The 17,333-nt window shown below is 46.2% G+C and overlaps 1 long non-coding RNA gene across 1 annotated transcript in view; it reads left to right on the top strand.

The window, feature by feature from the left end:
* The window catches only part of LOC145861350 (uncharacterized), a 35,111-nt gene extending 22,833 nt beyond the window's left edge, over positions 1-12,278 (top strand). The window contains exons 2-3 of the long non-coding RNA XR_014381069.1: positions 11,637-11,834; positions 12,073-12,278. This is a non-coding gene — a long non-coding RNA (uncharacterized LOC145861350). The remainder of the gene's footprint in view (positions 1-11,636; positions 11,835-12,072) is intronic.
* The last annotated feature ends 5,055 nt before the right edge of the window (positions 12,279-17,333 follow it).

Here is a 17,333-nt window from a genome sequence, read left to right as displayed (position 1 = left end):
GCACAGTGGGTCTCCCTGTCTGTCAGTTAGTGAACGTCCCAGTCCCACATTGATTCCCCTCATCTGGTCTTCCTGTCATAATCCCATTAATCTCTATTCCAGGATCAGTCTTTTGATGATACCCAGGCGGGACGCTCTCTTCTCTGTTCTTTGTGCATACCAGAGATACCAGCCACAATAAGAAGGATTTGTCCGATTCAGCTCACTTACACTGGTGTGTGGGGGGGATAGGGAATGGGAATGGAGCAAATGGATGGAGGGATGGTCCCTCTTTGCTGCCTTACAGTGGAAAAGCCATGTTATAGTTGGAGTGGGACAAAGCCAGGGCAGCAATGATGCATTGTATGTGTAATAAACTGTTATCTCACCCTCTCAACCAAACTTTAATGTGGGTATTTTTTGTTGTTGTTGATGTTATGTGGTGTCATGGAATGCAGTCAAACTAAATCTGCACAGCGACAGTGCTCGTCAAAAGTTTGGACACACCTATTCATTCCAGGATTTGTACTATTTTCTACATTGTAGAATAACACTGAAGACATCAAAACTATGAAATAACACATATGGAATCATGTAGTAACCAAAAAAGTGTTCAACAAATCAAAATATATTTTATATTTCAGATTCTTCAAAGTAGCCACCCTTTGTCTTGATGACAGCTTTGTACACGCTTGGCATTCTCTCAAACAGTTTCATGAGGTCGTCACCTGGAATTCATTTCAATTAACTTCTTGGTGACAGGGGCAGTATTCGGCAATTCAGATGAATAACGTGCCCAAATTAAACTGCCTGCTACTCGGGCCCAGAAGGTAGGATATGCATATAAGATTTGGATAGAAACCACTCTGAAGTTTCTAAAACTGTTTGAATGATGTCGGTGAGTATAACAGAACTCATATAGCAGGCAAAAATGTGAGAAAAAATCCAACCCGGAAGTGGTTTGTAGTTTTTCAATTGATTGCCTAGCCAAACTACACTGTCTGTGGGGTCATTTTGCACTTCCTAAGGCTTCCACTAGATGTCAACAGTCTTTAGAACCTTGTTTCATGCTTCTACTGTTACTGGGGAGAGAATAAGAGCTGTCTCAAGCCTGGGACCAGTGAGTTGTTTACTGCACGGGCACACAGGCGCGCCGTTCCTTCTTTTTCCTTCTTTTTCCATGAATATGCTATTGTCTGGTTGGAATATTATCGAAGATTTATGTTAAAAAGACCCTAAGGATTGATTGTAAACATTGTTTGACATGTTTCTACGAATGGTAATGGAACATTTTTACTTTTCATCTCTGGTTTTGCGCTCGTGCATTTTGCCTTTGGATAGGGATCTGAACGCGCAAACAAAAGGAGGTATTTGGACATAAATATGGAGTTTATCAAATAAAACAAACATTTCTTGTGGGAGTCCTGGGAGTGCATTCCGATGAAGATCAGCAAAGGTAAGTGAAGATTTATAATACTATTTCTGAGTTTTGTTGATTCCAGAACTTGGCGGGTAACTGTATAGCTTGCTTTGATGGCTGAGCTCTGTACTCAGAATATCGAACAATGTGCTTTCGCCGTAAAGCTATTTTGAAATCTGACACAGCGGTTGCATTAACCTGTTATGGCTAGGGGGCAGTATTTTCACGGCCAGATAAAAAACGTACCCAATTTAATCTGATTATTACCCCTGCCCAGAAACTAGAATATGCATATAATTATTAGCTTTGAATAGAAAACACTCCAAAGTTTCTAAAAATGTTTGAATGGTGTCTGTGAGTATAACAGAACTCATTTGGCATGCCAAAACCTGAGAAGATTCTGTACAGGAAGTACCCTGTCTGACCATTTCTTGGCCTTCTTGATTATCTCTATCCAAAACAGGGGATCTCTGCTGTTACGTGACACTTCCTACGGCTCCCATGGGCTCTCAGAAGGCGGCAAAAAGCTGAATCGTGGCTTTGCAGGCCCTGGCTGAAAAACATTAGCGCGTTTGGATAGTGGCCGGTCAGAGTACTATGAGACTGAGTGCACGAGTCGACTCCATGTTTTTATTCTTTCGTCTTTGAATGAAAACCACCACTCCCGGTTGGAATATTATCGCTTTTTTACGAGAAAAATTGCATAAAAATTTATTTTAAACAGCGGTTGACATGCTTCGAAGTACGGTAATGGAATATTTAGAATTTTTTTGTCACGAAATGCGTCGTGCGCATGACCCTTATTTACACTTCGGATAGTGTCTTGAACGCACGAACAAAACGCCGCTATTTGGATATAACTATGGATTATTTTGAACCAAACCAACATTTGTTATTGAAGTAGCAGTCCTGGGAGTGCATTCTGACGAAGAACACCAAAGGTAATCAAACTTTTCTAATAGTAAATCGGAGTTTGGTCAGGGCTAAACTTGGTGGGTGTCAAAATAGCTAGCCGTGATGGCTGGGCTATCTACTCTTTCACCGAAAAGCTATTTTAAAATTGGACACCTCGATTGCACAAAGGAGTTCTATATCTATAATTCTTAAAATAATTGTTATGTTTTTTGTGAACGTTTATCGTGAGTAATTTAGTAAATTCACCGGAAGTGTTCGGTGGGAATGCTAGTTCTGAACGTCACATGCTAATGTAAAAAGCTGGTTTTTGATATAAATATGAACTTGATTGAACAAAACATGCATGTATTGTATAACATAATGTCCTAGGCGTGTCATCTGATGAAGATCATCAAAGGTTAGTGCTGCATTTAGCTGTGGTTTTGTTTTTTGTGACATTATATGCTAGCTTGAAAAATGGGTGTCTGATTATTTCTGGCTGGTTACTCTGCTGACATAATCTAATGTTTTGCTTTCGCTGTAAAGCCTTTTTGAAATCGGACAGTGTGGTTAGATAAAGGAGAGTCTTGTCTTTAAAATGCTGTAAAATAGTCATATGTTTGAAAAATTGAAGTTTTTGTATTTTTGAGGAATTTGGAATTCGTGCCACGCCTATCATTGGATATTGGAGCAGGTGTTCCGCTAGCGGAACGTCTAGATGTAAGAGGTTATTAAGGAGAAGTGTATCTATAATTCTTTCAATAACTGTTGTAAATTTTATCAACGTTTATGATGAGTATTTTTGTAAATTGATGTGCTCATTCACCAGGGTTTTGGAGGCAATACATTTTATGAACATCACGCGCCAATGTAAAATGGGGTTTTTGGGTATAAATATGAACTTTATCGAACAAAACATACATGTATTGTGTAACATTGAGTCCTGGGAGTGTCATCTGATGAAGATCATCAAAGGTTAGTGATTAATTTTAGCTGTATTTCTGTTTTTTGTGACGCCTCTCCTTGCTTGGAAAATGGCTGTGTGGTTTTTCTTGTTTAGGCGCTGTCCTAACATAATCTAATGTTATGCTTTTGCCGTAAAGCCTTTTTGAAATCGGACAATGTGGTTGGATTAATGAAAAGTGTATCTTTAAAATGGGATATAATAGTTGTATGTTTGAGAAATTTGAATTATGAGATTTTTGTTGTTTTGAATTTGCCGCCCTGCTATTTCACTGGCTGTTGAATAGTGTGTCCCGCTAGCGTCCCACATGTCCCAGAGAGGTTAATTAACAGGTGTGCCTTGTTAAAAGTTAATTTGTGGAATTTATTTTCTCCTTAATGTATTTGAGCCAATCAGTTGTGATGTGACAAGGTAGGGGTGGTATACAGAAGATAGCCCTATTTGGTAAAAGACCAAGTCCATATTATATCAAGAACAGCTCAAATAATCAAAGAGAAACGACAGTCTATCATTACTTTAAGACATGAAGGTCAGTCAATCTGGAAATTTGAAGAACTTTGAACATTTCTTCAAGTGCAGTAGCAAAAACCATTAAGTGCTATGATGAAACTGGCTCTCATGAGGACTGCCACAGGAAAGGATGACCCAGAGTTACCTCTGCTGCAGAGGATAAGTTCATTAGAGGTAACAGCCTCCGAAATTGCAGCCCAAATAAATGTTTCACAGAGTTCAAGTAAGAGACACATTTCAACATCAGCTGTTGAGAGGAGACTGCGCGAATCAGGCCTTCATGGTCGAATTGCTGAAAAGAAACATCTACTAAAGGACACCGATAACAAGAAGAGACTTGCTTGTCCAAGAAACATGAGCAATTAGACCAGTGGGAATCTGTCCTTAGGTCTGATGAGTCCAAATTTGAGATTTATTGTTCCAACCACCGTGTCTTTGTGAGACGCAGAGTAGGTGAACGGATGATCTCTGTATGTGTGGTACCCACCGTGAAGCATGGAGGAGGAGGTGTGATGGTGTGGGGGTGTTTTGCCTGTGACACCGTCGGTGATATATTTAGAATTCAAGGCACACTTAACCAGCATGGCTACCACAGCATTCTGCAGCAATACGCCATCCCATCTGGTTCGCGCTTAGTGGGACTATAATTTTTTTTTCAAAAGGACAATGACCCAAAACACGCCTCCAGGCTGTGTAAAGGCTATTTGACCAAGAAGGAGAGTGATGGAGTGCTGCATCAGATGACCTGGCCTCCACAATCCCCGGACCTCAATCCAATTGAGATGGTTTGGAATGAGTTGGACCGCAGAGTGAAGGAAAAGCTGCCAACAAGTGCTCAACATACGTGGGAACTCCTTCAAGACTGTTGGAAAAGCATTCTAGGTAATGCTGGTTGAGAGAATGCCAAGAGTGTGCAAAGCGGTCATCAAGGCAAAGGGTGGCAACTTTGAATAATCTCAAATATAAAATATGTTCTTATTTGTGTACCACTTATTTTGTTACTACATGATTCCATATGTGTTATTTCATAGTTTTGATGTCTTCACTCTTATTCTACAATGTAGAAAATAGTAAAAATAAAGAAAAACCCTTGAATTAGTAGGTGTGTCCAAACTTTTGACACGTCTCCTCTGAACAGTTGATGTTGAGATCGCATTAGCCTACGTTAGCTCAACCGTCCCGTGGAAGGGACACCGATCCCAAAGAAGTTTTGAAGTGGCCAGTGATTCCTAGTCTATGCCTATAGGCAGCCTTCTGGATGATAGCGGGGTGAACAGGCAGTGGCTCGGATGGTTGATGTCCTTGATAATCTTTTTTGCCTTCCTGTGACATCGGGTGCTGTAGGTGTCCTGGATAGCAGGTAGTTTGCCCCTGGTAATGCTTTGGGCAGACCACACCACCCTCTGGAGAGCTTTGCGGTGGCGGGCAGGGCAGTTGCCGTACCAGGCAGTGATACAGCCTGACAGGATGCTTTCAATTATGCATCTGTAAAAAACAATGTGAAGGTTTTAGGTGACAAGCCAAATTATCTGTGTGGGTGGTCCGATTCAGTTTATCAGTGATGTGTATGCCGAGGAACATGAAGCTTTCCACCTTCTCCACTGCGGTCCCGTCGATGCAGATAGAGGGGTGTTTCCTGAAGTCCACGATCATCTCCTTTGTTTTGTTGGCATTGAGTGAGAGGTTGATTTCCAAGCACCACACTCCCAGAGCCCTCACCTCCTCCCTGTAGGCTGTCTCATCATCACTGGTAATCAAGCCTACTACTGTTGTGTTGTCTGCAAACTTGATGATTGAGTTGGAGGCGTGCATGGCCACGCAGTCATGGGTGAACAGGGAGTACAGGAAGGTCTGAGCATGCACCCTTGTGGGGCCCCAGTGTTGAGGATCAGCGAAGAGGAGGTGATGTTTCCTACCTTCACCACCTGGGGGTGGCCCGCCAGGAAGTCCAGGACCCAGTTGCACAGGGCGGGGTTCAGACCCAAGGCCTCGAGTAGGTGTGTCCAAACCTTTGAACGGTACTGTAAATAGTGTCGTTTTTCTTTTTAAGCAAAGTGAAGTTATCTTGGTTGATTTGAATGAAATTGAGCTTCATTGTACTGTGTTATTAACTGTGTTATTAATTATTAATGTGTCTAATAATTGTGGTATCACAGCATTTGACACTAGTTAAAGGCACATTCCTTAATTAAAAAATAACAAAACGGAAACACCCCACACAGGGATGGCCCTGGAGAAATATGACCACTCTCAAAATCACAGATGTCACAAATGCCTGCATCCATGAACATCACAATAGGCCTGCACAGCTACACCTTATCCCTGTTCTCTAGTCACCAATGATCTCACCCATAATCATGCTTCCAAACAACCAGTGTTGGCTATAGATCCCACCCTGTTGGACACAGCCATAACCACACATGCGCGCGCGCACACACACACACACACACACAAAAACACACACACACACACACACACACTTAATGGACAAGGGACAAGGCCATAGAAGAGAGGGGAAAGGGGTGATTGATTGTTCCCTCCATTTTGAGCAGAAGTGAACCCAGAGCTTCCTCTGTGACTGTGTGGGGCTGAAGGGCCAGTGGGAGGAAAGATAGGCTCATGGCTCATACAATGGAGGAAAGAGAAAGAGTGGAACTGGTGCTGTAGTCACAGTGGAGAGAAAGAGAGAGCGGTGGAGAGTAAGAAATTGTGTGTTTAGCAATGAGAAAGACAAGAAAAGATAAATAAATACATGAAAGAAGGAAGTAGAGATGATGAAAGAAAGGGTGAAGAAAGAGAGAGAGTTAAAGGAATACCAGAACTCAGCGCTTTTGTTCCACCCAAAGCATCCAGTCAGATATGAGTTCACCCCCAAGTTCCTGTTGCCAGCTGCTGCAACACAATGTTATCAGCCTGTGCGCACGCAATGGCCATTCCGTTCTGTTTGGACACACACACACACATACAAGCACACACACGCTTAATCGTTCCCTCAGGCGTACACACACAAACACACCATCTCTCATGACCAGGATTCTATCAGGTTTCAGATACAGGCTTCCCTCAACACCACCCATGTGGATGGGACACACTTTGTCAGACGATAACCCTGCCCTGCACGGTGTGGCTATCACACGCCAGGCTTTAACAGCGCTGGGGGCTCTTTATAAAAATAGGGTATCAAGAGATTATTGTTTTTGTCCCATTACACTCTAGATTTATTTCACAAAAAATAAATCTGGGCTAAAAGTAACAGTTGAAGATGTCAATGGATGTGAGGGTGTCACACCATGATCTGTTTCATCTGTCTTTGTGATTGTCTCCACCCCCCTCCAGGTGTCGCCTATCTTCCCCATTATCCCCTGTGTATTTATACCTGTGTTCTCTGTTTGTCTGTTGCCAGTTTTTTTTTTCGTCAAGCCTACCAGCGTTTTTTCCCTCTGTTCCTGTCTCTTAATTGTTCCTGTTTTCTAGTTTTCCTGGTTTTGACCTTTTCAGCCTGCCCTGAGCCTGCCTGCTGTCCTGTACCTTTGCCCCACCTATCTGGATTACTGACCCCTGCCTGCTCTTGACCTTTCTTTTGCCAGCCCCTGTTGGATTAATAAACCGTTCTTAATTCGAAATTGTCTGCATCTGGGTCTTGCCTTGAAACGTGATAGTACGAACTAGCCATGACTGACCCAGCAGACACAGGCCAGCTGCGCAATGCCATCTCCTCCCAAGGAGCCACCATCGGTAGGCACGAGGAATTGCTTCGTGGCCATATGGAGGGGGTCCAAACGTTGGCTGAACGACATGACTGGGCGTTGGACATTTTGCTGGAGCAATTCCACGGGTTGTCTGGGAGGCAGCCTACCACGGTTGTAACCACACAGCCCTCAGTAACTCAGCTGCTAGCAGCACCTTCTCTTCGGTCACTGCACCTTCTCGGGAGCCCCGCTTACCTCCCACAGAATGCTTCAAAGGAGAGCCGAGCACCTGTCGGGTGTTTCTAGCTCAGTGCTCCCCCGTCTTCGAACTTCAGCAATCCTCCTTCCCCTCGGATCGCTCTAAGATAGCCTACCTCATCACGCTGATGTCTGGGAGGGCTCTCACCTGGGCTACTGCTGTATGGGAACAATAGCCGGCCATATACATTAGTCTGGAGGGGTTCGTGGGAGAGCTGAAGAAGGTTTTTGATGCCCCGTTCTCCGGGAGAGCAGTTGCCGAAAAGCTAATCCAGCTTCGGCAGGACTCCTGCAGTGTGGCAGACTATGCGGTGGATTTCCGCATGTTGACAGCGGAGAGTGCATGGAACCAGGAAGCGCTGTTCGATATGTTCCGCACGGCGTCTCAGAGGAGGTCAAGGACGAGCTTGCCTACAGATCTCGATTCCCTCATCGCGTTGACCATCCGCATCGACGGGCAATTACGGGAATGGCGGAGGGAGAGGAAATTAAATTTCACTCGCACATCCGAGGGATTTCACCTGTCCTCCGAGTCATCCCGGAAGTCCCCAACAGTACCGTTGCCGAAAGAGAACCCGAGTCTTACTGACCTCCCCCGAGAGTCGCCGAAGACGCCCGAGTCACCTCTTCCCGAGCCTATGCAACTAGGCAGAGCTGGGCTGTCGCCAGAGGAACGGCAATACAGGATCAACACGAAGAGTTGTCTGTATTGCGGGACTCTTGGTTATTTTGTGTCCTCTTGTCCTTTAAAAGACCAGGTTCACCGGTAGGAGCGAGTACTCTGGTGGGCTATATGGAGAACTTTTCTGCTTCCCTTGCTTGCACCCCTTTTCATGCCATTCTGCTGTGGGGAAACCAGTCTAAATCTCTTCGAGTTCTCATTGACACTGGGGCCGAAGAGAGCTTTTTGGACGCAACCCTGGCTTCTGAGCTGAACATCCCAACTCAGCCCCTCTCCATTCCCATGGATGTTAGAGTGCTGGACGGGTGCTCTATAGGCCGGGTCACTCATAATACCACTCCCATCAACCTACGGCTGTCAGGGAATCACAGCGAGACTATTCATTTTCTGCTCATCAAGTCTCCTCGGATTCCCATGGTTTTGAGATTCTCCTGACTCCAGCGACACAATCCCCTCATCAACTGGTCAACTGGTCTACGAGTCCGTTCTGCCACACCCATTGTCTGAAGTCAGCGCAACCTGCCCCGGGATGTCTTTCTGGGGGCTCGGAAGGTGCCCCGGACCTCTCCGCCATCCCCGCAGAGTACCAAGACCTCCGGGAGGTGTTCAGCAACGCCTGGGCCACTTTGCTTCAGCCGCACCGACCCTATGACTGTGGGATTGACCTTCTCCCTTGCACCACGCCGCCCCAGGGACATCTGTACTCTGTCAGGGCCAGAGACCAAGGCTATGGAGACCTACATTGGGGACTCCCTAGCTGCTGGATTTATCCGTCCCTCTTCCTCTCCCACCGGGGCAGGGTTCTTCTTCATGGAGAAAAAGGACAAGACCCTGCACCCGTGCATTGACTACTGGGGACTCAATGGCATTGCTGTTATTAAGACCCCAATTTGTAAGTCGCTCTGGATAAGAGCGTCTGCTAAATGACTTAAATGTAAATGTAACCATTACCAGCTACCACTCATTTCCTCGGCCTTCGAGCCGCTCCAGGGGGCCACAGTGTTTTCCAAGCTGGATCTACGGAACGCCTACCACCTGGTGCAGATATGAGAGGGGGACGAGTGGAAGACCACCTTCAACACGGCCAGCGGCCACTACGAGTATCTGGTCACGTCTTTTGGCCTCAACAACACCCCTGCTGTGTTCCAGGCTCTGGTAAATTATGTTCTCCGCGACATGTTGAACCGGTTCGTCTTTGTCTATATTGATGACATCCTCATCTTCTCCCGCTCCCCCAAGAACACGTGCTCCACGTTTGGCAGGTTTTTCAACGCCTTCTGGAGAATCAGCTATTTGTGAAGGCAGAGAAGTGTGAGTTCCATTGCTCCACCATCCCCTTTCTGGGTTACATCATCTCTGCTGGGAGTGTCCAGATGGATCCCGGGAAGGTGAGAGCAGTGGTGGATTGGCCTCAGCCTATGTCCAGGGTGCAGCTGCAATGTTTCCTGGGGTTTGCCAACTTTTATCAACGCTTTATCCGGGGTTACAGCACCTTGGCTTCCCCTCTGTCTGCACTCACCTCTACCAAGGTTCCGTTCACATAGTCCTCTGCCCTGGACCTTAAGCTGCATCCCTGCGCCTTCTTCTCCAATGCCGCAATGCGAATGGAGAGGAAATACGATGTAGGGAATAGAGAGCTTCTCGCGGTGAAGACGGCATTGGAGGAATGGAGGCATTGGCTGGAAGGGGCGGAACATCCGTTCATTGTGTGGACCAAACACAAAAACCTGGAATATCTCCGCACCGCCAACTCCAGACAAACAAGATGGACCCTGCTGTTTACCCGGTTCAACATTTCCCTCTCTTACCGACCGGTTTCTAAGAACGTCAAGCCGGATACCCTGTCTCGCCGCTATAGCCCCACGGTTACCACCCCGGAGCCCAAGACCATCCTTCCCACCTCGTGCCTGGTGACGGCACTCAGCTGGGGTCTAGGAAAAACTGGTCCAGGAGGCGCAGCGGTCCCAGCCGAATCCTGGGGGGGTCCAGATAACAGGATGTTTGTGTCTGCTGTCCACTCCCCGGTCCTGGAGTGGGCCCATTCCTCCAGGCTTGCCTGCCACCCAGGCTCCCGTCGGACCCTGGCCTTCGTGTGACAACACTTTTGGTGGCCTACTATTGTTCCAAATGTCACCGCGTTTGTCGCCACCTGCACGGTCTGTGCTCAGAACAAAACTCCTTGGCAAGCTCCGGCTGGTCTTCTGCAACCTCTGCCTGTCTCTCACCGTCCTTGGTCCCACATATCCCTGGATTTTGTCATGGGTCTCCCCCCTTCTGAGGGCAACACTGCCATCCTGACTGTGGTCGACCGGTTTTCCAAAGCCACCCACTTCATTCCTCTCCCCAAACTACCCTCGGCCAAGGAGACGGCCCCAGCTCATGGTGCAGCATGTGTTTTGGATCCATGGACTGCCCGTGGACATGGTCTCCGACCGGGAGCCTCAGTTCTCGTCCTAGTTTGGGAAGGCGTTCTGCACCCTCATTTGGTCATCGGCCAGCCTGTCCTCTGGGTTCCACCCTCCAGTTGGAGCAAGCCAACCAAGACCTCAAGACTACTCTGCGCTGCCAGGTCTCCGCCAACCCCACCACCTGGAGCCAGCAGCTTGTGTGGGTGGAATACGCCTACAACACCCTTCCCTGCTCTGCCACGGGCCAATCGCCATTTTAATGTTCCCTGGGGATCAGCCCCTGCTCTTCCCCGAGCAGAAAGAAGAGGTCGGCATACCTTCTGCGCAGATGTTTGTTCGCCGCTGACATTGTACCTGGAGGAGAACCCAGTCGGCCCTCCTCAAGCCTGGTCGGCCCTCCCCAAGATCACCTCCAGGAATCGACAACAAGCGGATAGCCATCGGACCCCGGCTCCCCGGTATTGTCTCAGGCAGAAGGTTTGGCTATCCAGAAGGTATGGCTATCATACCTGGAGGAGAGCCCGGTTGGCCCTCTTCAAGCCTGGTCGGCCCTCCTCAAGATCACCTCCAGGTATCGCCGACAAGCAGATCACCATCGGACCCCGGCTCTCCGGTATTGTCTCAGGCAGAAATTATGGCTAACCCGGGCTCTGCCCCTCCGGGTGGAATGCCGTGAACTCTCCCCCCGGTTTTTCGGCCCGTTTGCCATCTCTAAAATTATTATCCCCTCTGCTGTTTGTTTTCTGCTGCCCCGTACCCTTCGTATACCCCCCACCTTTAATGTGTCCAGAGTTAAACCCATGTCTCACAGCCCTTTGTTCCCTGTTTCCAGGCTCACCCCTCTCCCCCGTTGCATCAGCGGCCAACCAGGATACACAGTGAGACATCTCCTGAAGGTTCGACCTCGGGGCAGGGTTTCCAGTACCTGGTTGACTGGGAGGGTTATGGCCCAGAGGAGAGGTGCTGGGTCCCCACATCCTGGACCCAGGCCTCATCGCGGATTTCCAACACCGACACCCCAGTCAACCAGGTATGCGCCTGGGTAGGACACCAGGTGGCGCACCTAGAGGGGGGTTACTGTCACACCCTGATCTGTTTCACCTGTCTTTGTGATTGTCTCCACCCCCCTCCAGGTGTCTCCCATCTTCCCTATTATCCCTGTGTATACATGTGTTCTCTGTTTGTCTGTTGCCAGTTCATTTTGTTTTGTCAAGCTTACCAGCGTTTTTCCCTCTGTTCCTGTCTCTTGATTGTTCCTGTCTTCCCAGTTTTTAACTTTTCTGCCTGCCCTGACCCTGAGCCTGCCTGCCGTCCCGTACCTTTGCCCCACCTATCTGGATTACTGACCTCTGCCTACCCTGAGCCTGCCTGCTGTCCCGTACCTTTGCCCCACCTATCTGGATTACTGATCTCTGCCTGCTCTTGACCTGTCTATTGCCTGCCCATGTTGGATTAATAAACTGTTGTTAATTCATCGTTGTCTGCATCTGGGTCTTACCTTGAAACGTGATAGAGGGAAGTACCTGGAAATTGTAATTATGTCTAAAACGTGAGTACTTCTTGTTAAAAGGCCATAGTTCAAAAGATTGTGTTATGATACTCATTAGCACTCACATTTAGCTTCCTGAGAGACATCACAATGGAACTTGGTACATTTATTTTCCTCAAACTCAAAAATCTATAACTTTGATCTAGATCTGTAATCTATACCAAGGTTTTGTTCTTTTGCCATTTCATAAATCCTATTCGTGGACAAATAAACTGAACAGGGTAAATCGGTAGAAACTGAATGACTATGAGTCTAGCATGCATGTTATGTGCAGTCAGACGGTGAGGTGCCCCACCAAGCAGTGTGAGATTAGGCTAAGGCAGAGGGATGACTGAGAGTCAGGTATCTAGACCAGGAGACCCAACCCTACATAATGTTGTAGTAGTAGTAGTAGTAGTAGTAGTAGTAGTAGAAAATGTCTGTAAAAGCACCAGCCAATTGTAAAGCACTGTGCTGAACAATTGGCTGGTGTTTTTACAGACATTTCCAATCTTCACTCGACCAGCAACACTTGCCAGTAATGTAGAAAAACTCAATAATTATACCCATTCCAAAAGCATCTAATCCCTCTGTGCTGAATGACTACCGCCCTGTTGCCTTGACATCCTTAGTAATGAAATGCCTTGAGAAAATTGTGAATTGTAATGTTCTCAGCGCCACATAGAAGCTCCTCGACCCGTTACAGTTTGCACCAGAGGAGTTGATGATGCCATTCTTACTCTCCTCAACATGGTCTACAGACATCTAGAGGGTGTACTCTCCTCAACATGGTCTACAGACATCTAGAGGGTGTACTCTCCTCAACATGGTCTATAGACATCTAGAGGGTGTACTCTCCTCAACATGGTCTACAGACATCTAGAGGGTGTACTCTCCTCATCATGGTCTACAGACATCTAGAGGGTGTACTCTCCTCAACATGGTCTACAGACATCTAGAGGGTGTACTCTCCTTAACATGGTCTATAGACATCTAGAGGGTGTACTCTCCTCAACATGGTCTACAGACATCTAGAGGGTGTACTCTCCTCAACATGGTCTACAGACATCTAGAGGGTGTACTCTCCTCATCATGGTCTATAGACATCTAGAGGGTGTACTCTCCTCATCATGGTCTATAGACATCTAGAGAGTGTACTCTCCTCAACATGGTCTATAGACATCTAGAGGGTGTACTCTCCTCAACATGGTCTACAGACATCTAGAGGGTGTACTCTCCTCAACATGGTCTACAGACATCTAGAGGGTGTACTCTCCTTAACATGGTCTATAGACATCTAGAGGGTGTACTCTCCTCAACATGGTCTACAGACATCTAGAGGGTGTACTCTCCTCAACATGGTCTACAGACATCTAGAGGGTGTACTCTCCTCATCATGGTCTACAGACATCTAGAGGGTGTACTCTCCTCATCATGGTCTATAGACATCTAGAGAGTGTACTCTCCTCAACATGGTCTATAGACATCTAGAGGGTGTACTCTCCTCAACATGGTCTATAGACATCTAGAGGGTGTACTCTCCTCAACATGGTCTACAGACATCTAGAGGGTGTACTCTCCATGGCTAAGCATGGGGTGCTATGGAGACATCTAGAGGGTGTACTCTCCTCAACATGGTCTACAGACATCTAGAGGGTGTACTCTCCTCATCATGGTCTATAGACATCTAGAGGGTGTACTCTCCTCATCATGGTCTACAGACATCTAGAGGGTGTACTCTCCTCAACATGGTCTATAGACATCTAGAGGGTGTACTCTCCTCAACATGGTCTATAGACATCTAGAGGGTGTACTCTCCTTAACATGGTCTACAGACATCTAGAGGATGTACTCTCCTCATCATGGTCTATAGACATCTAGAGGGTGTACTCTCCTCAACATGGTCTACAGACATCTAGAGGGTGTACTCTCCTCAACATGGTCTATAGACATCTAGAGGGTGTACTCTCCTCAACATGGTCTACAGACATCTAGAGGGTGTACTCTCCTCAACATGGTCTATAGACATCTAGAGGGTGTACTCTCCTCATCATGGTCTATAGACATCTAGAGGGTGTACTCTCCTCAACATGGTCTATAGACGATCTAGAGGGTGTACTCTCCTCATCATGGTCTATAGACATCTAGAGGGTGTACTCTCCTCAACATGGTCTGTAGACATCTAGAGGGTGTACTCTCCTCAACATGGTCTATAGACATCTAGAGGGTGTACTCTCCTCATCATGGTCTATAGACATCTAGAGGGTGTACTCTCCTCAACATGGTCTATAGACATCTAGAGGGTGTACTCTCCTCAACATGGTCTATAGACATCTAGAGGGTGTACTCTCCTCAACATGGTCTGCAGACATCTAGAGGGTGTACTCTCCTCAACATGGTCTATAGACATCTAGAGGGTGTACTCTCCTCAACATGGTCTATAGACATCTAGAGGGTGTACTCTCCTCAACATGGTCTGTAGACATCTAGAGGGTGTACTCTCCTCAACATGGTCTATAGACATCTAGAGGGTGTACTCTCCTCAACATGGTCTATAGACATCTAGAGGGTGTACTCTCCTCAACATGGTCTATAGACATCTAGAGGGTGTACTCTCCTCAACATGGTCTGTAGACATCTAGAGGGTGTACTCTCCTCAACATGGTCTAGTAGACATCTAGAGGGTGTACTCTCCTCAACATGGTCTATAGACATCTAGAGGGTGCCAAATCCCATGTCAGGGTTTTGTTTGTTGATTTTTCTTCTGCCTTCAACATAGTCCAGCCCTACATTCTGGCACAGAGACTCATTCGGGACTTCTCCTTAGATGGGGGGCTGGTTTTGTGGCTGTTGGACTTCCTGAGCCAGCGATCACAGCGGGTCAAAATAGGTCCCCACGTGTCGGACATACGCACCACCAACACAGGCTCTCCTCAGGGATGTGTTTTGTCCCCACTCCTGTACAGCTTGTACACTAATAGTTGTAATAGTTCCCATCCTGACAGACACCTCGATAATTTCGCTGATGACACTGCCTTGATCAGCCTGTTGCATGATGATGAGGAACATCATGGCCCGGTCCTAAATGACTGCGTAGAGTGGTGTGATGAATCACACTTGGTCCTCAATACCGACAAGACCAAAGAGATGTGCATAGACTTCATAGACACCTACTTCTGCAACATCTATCAGAGGTCAGAACATAGAGATTGTAGAGGAATACAAATATCTGGGTGTCCTCTTGGACAATAAGCTTCAGTGGAGTAAACAGACCTGATGTGATAGCCCTTCTAAATAGCTTGGGCTAATGTTCCTATCGACACAGTAAGGCCAGCAGGATAGTCTCTTTTTATTGGTATGTAACTGTTATGAAAGTTGTGTTGTCAATTTGGGTGGCAGGTAGCCTAGCGGTTAGAGCGTTGAGCCAGTAACTGAACGGTTGCTGTCTCTCGCTCTCTCTCTGTTCTTTCTATTCTTAATACCAGGTTCAGATGTCAGTTCGGGGAAAGAAATATCAGCACAACTTTTGTTGGGCGGAGTCGATAAGAGTGAACCCTTTTGCTGAGTAGGGAAAGCTGCTGTCTTTCTCCCTATTGTTCAGGGAGGTTAAAGAAAAGAATGAGAGGTGACACAGGTCCACCAGGGGAAACGGAGGCGAACACTAAGGGGTCTACTTTGCTTTTTGTTTTTGTCTCTTTTTGTGCTCGAAACAGAGATTTTAATGGTCAAAGTATTAACCTCCTAAAGAGACACACCTATGTCTTTTTTTTTTACCATTGTGAAGCCAAACGACATGATTGTGCTGACATTGCAACACAACAGTGTTCATTTCGCCAATAAAAATAATGACTCAAATATTAGTCAAACACCTATATTTCAGTGGCATTTGACGACACTATAATTGACTAAATAGGCCCGGAACAAATTATCATTAAATTTCAGTTGACTAAAACGAGATAAGACAAAATGATCTCTGTGACTAAAATCTGATTGCTAAGTGGACTGAACTAGAGTTTTTGGAGAGATTGAGAGCTTTTCAGTGATAAGCACAGTTCATAATAGCAGCACAGACGCACTGTGCAGTTCTATTCTGCAGTGGGAAGGACGCCACACAGCCTACATCAGCTGGTGAGCTGCGGGGGAGCAAGCGATGAGCGTGGGCAGACAGGCAGACAGACTCCACTCCGCCTCCGATTATAAACCGTCTGACTCGATTCAGACTTGAGGTTTAGTGACTCGACTACATCACTGGGAGAAACAGTCATTAGCTCCGTTCTACTTTTGGACACTAATGCGGCTGCAGCATCTGTGGAACGTTGATAACAATGGCAATGTCACCGAGTGATGGTGCAACCCATACTACTTTGCCAATACTTTGCGGCACCATCTGGTGATTGTGCTACTCTCTCTCTCTCTCTCTATTCTATATGTTTGTCATATATTTGCTGTTGGGAAGAGAATAGTATTTTATGCAGAAAAATATGTTGGTAGGATAAGGCTATGTATGTTTGTGCACATGGAAGTCAGTGATGTATGTTTCCTATAGGTTAATGAGGCAATACAAATGTGGTGTCTAAAATGAAAGGGCATCTAGTTGACAAAAATGGCCTGTCTTTTTGACAATAACTAAGACTAAATCATTATTCAAATGACAAAAATGTGACTAAGACTTAATTATATTTGAGACAAAATGACTAAGACTAGACTAAATCTAAAAAATTGTGCCAAAACGAACACTGCACCCAATTTCCAACAAATATGTCACTTATGAATGAGACATCAAATATGCATGTCACATATTGACATATTGTGAAAGTTTTACATATAATAATAATAATAATATATTCCACTTAGCATATGCTTTTATGGCAACACATAATGGTATTCATGCTATTGGACTAGGACATTTTTTTCACATTGTCCAAATCATAAACTTAGGGCTAGATTCAAACCGTATCGCAGACGTATGGCAGAAGATCCGCGTTATTGCTCGATTGAAAT

The sequence above is a fragment of the Salmo salar genome, chromosome 17, assembly GCF_965601325.2.
Source record: "Salmo salar chromosome 17, fSalSal1, whole genome shotgun sequence".
Lineage (NCBI taxonomy): Eukaryota > Metazoa > Chordata > Actinopteri > Salmoniformes > Salmonidae > Salmo > Salmo salar.
Note: the sequence above shows the minus strand (reverse complement) of the source record. Positions and strands in the feature narration are given on the sequence as shown.